At 51.8% G+C, this 2,000-nt stretch overlaps 1 pseudogene; it reads right to left on the bottom strand.

Moving 5' to 3' along the window:
• Positions 1-675: 675 nt before the first annotated feature.
• Positions 676-1,797, bottom strand: LOC111153524 (annotated as a pseudogene).
• Between the last annotated feature and the right edge of the window lie 203 nt (positions 1,798-2,000).

Raw genomic sequence — 2,000 nt, 5'->3', positions numbered from 1 at the left:
TTCTACTGAAAGAAGGGAGAAGTTTATACAAGATGAACTTGGTAACAAGCAGGAGGCTCCTTTTTTTTTTTCTTCTTGACACGTACAAGGGGATGCACAGTTTCCCAAAGCACAGAGCAGCAGGGATCATGCTACTGATGCAGAAACTACAAAATCCAAGGGCAGGGAGAGTGGCCTCTGCACCAGTCATCCATACTTGGCCCAGGTCAACCTGGTGAGTTTCATAGGGCAACTGGCAACTTTGGGGGTAGGAGCTGTCACATAGAAAGAACTTAAAACAAGCAGCTAGAAGAAGGAAACTGCTCCAGGGCTCTCAGGAATCGAGGGCAGTACTGGGGCCTCGGTGGACGGATGTATCGAAATAGCACCAGAGAGGTTTCCTGTTCAGCAGTCGGTTGGTGAGGGGGGAAAAGGGTCCAGAAGGCAGTTGAAGGGAGCAAAGATGGGGTCCCAAAGGCAAGTCTCTGAAGGCTGGATCAGAAGAAATCCCACACCCTGGGCACCAGCAATAAAACAGCCCTGGACCCCAGACTGGGGAGGTGGTGGATAGGGGTGGGTGTGACTGACTGAGGGTGGTGGGTGGAACAGCCCCACAGTAGCCATCACAGGGCCACAGGAAAGCATGTGGCCACTAGGTCAGAGGGCTCCTTCCAGCCTGGATGGGAAGGCACAGTCTCACAGAGGTCCATTGATGCCTGGGTGGGAGAAGGCACAGAGATCCTCGTATCAACAGTGGTCCTTTTTGGGAAAGTGTGGGCAGACAGGGCAGTTGGATTTGTCTTCCATAACTTGGGGGCCATCCTTGGGCAGCAGATATATATATTTTTTATTAACATATAATGTATTATTTGCCCCAGGGGTATAGGTCTGTGAATCATCAGTCTTCTACATTTCACAGCACTCACCATAGCACATACCCTCCCCAATGTCCATCACCCAGCCACCGGATCCTACCCCCTCACCCCCCAGCAACCCTCAGTTTCCTGAGATTAAGAGCCTCTTACGGTTTGTCTCCCTCCTGATCCCATCTTGTTTCATTTTTTTCCCCCTTCTTTCCCCCTTTCCACCTAACCCCCCTCCCCCCACCGTGCCCCTCAAATTCCTCATATCAGAGAGATCATATGATAATTGTCTTTCTCTGCTTGACTTATTTCACTCAGCGTAATACCCTCTAGTTCCATCATGGCGTTGGAAATGGTAAGATTTCGGGTTTTTATTGTTGGGGGCAGCAGGTATTTTTGATAAGAAACCAACTTTTGAGTCTTGGAGGATTTCTCTGCTCTTTGTGAAAGCCTCCCCTGGAAGGACCCCCATGGCCTGGTCCTGGAAAAGGAGGTTCAGTATTGGCCCTCCACCAACCATGGCCATATGGGCCACCCCTGGACCTCCCTGAATGGGGCCTCTGCCCCAGGGAGGAGTGGGAGACTCAGCAGTGGTGGAACCGTTGGTCCCCTTGATTCTGGAGGACCTCCATGAAGAGTGTCTGCATCCATTTCTGTCCGGCTCCTTCCGCTCAGCCTGGCGTTGGCGAGGTTCACTGAGGCTGTCTGCAGCAGGAGTTCATCATCTTCATGGCTATGTAGTATCCCATTGCCTGCACACACTGAACCTTATGTATCCATTCTCCTGAGGGTGGGCATGTGGGTGGATTCCAGTTTGGGGCTGACTTGGGTCACCAGGCTTTCTACTGGCCATGGGGGAAGGGCCCAGAAGGCTGGGTGGTCCAATGGGCCTCCCATCCTTCTCGTTTCCAGTCTCTTCCCACTCTGGTGGCAGGGGCTGCTGCTGATTCTCCATCTTTCCTTTCGTCGTCGTGGTTGTGGCAATGGCTGCAGTGGGATTTGGAGGGAAGTAATAGGAAGCTCTTTGAAAGGGGAAAGCAGTCCATAGAGAATATGTTTGCAGCATTTTGTCCTCCGTGTTTTCCTTTGATCTCCTTTCATCTCTCCTTTGCCTGTCCCCTCCCTACTGGGCTTTTCACTCATATCACCCACCCCAAG

This window comes from Enhydra lutris, unplaced genomic scaffold (genome assembly GCF_002288905.1).
Source record: "Enhydra lutris kenyoni isolate GAN:26980312 unplaced genomic scaffold, ASM228890v2 scaffoldscaffold33, whole genome shotgun sequence".
Taxonomy (NCBI): domain Eukaryota; kingdom Metazoa; phylum Chordata; class Mammalia; order Carnivora; family Mustelidae; genus Enhydra; species Enhydra lutris.
Note: the sequence above shows the minus strand (reverse complement) of the source record. Positions and strands in the feature narration are given on the sequence as shown.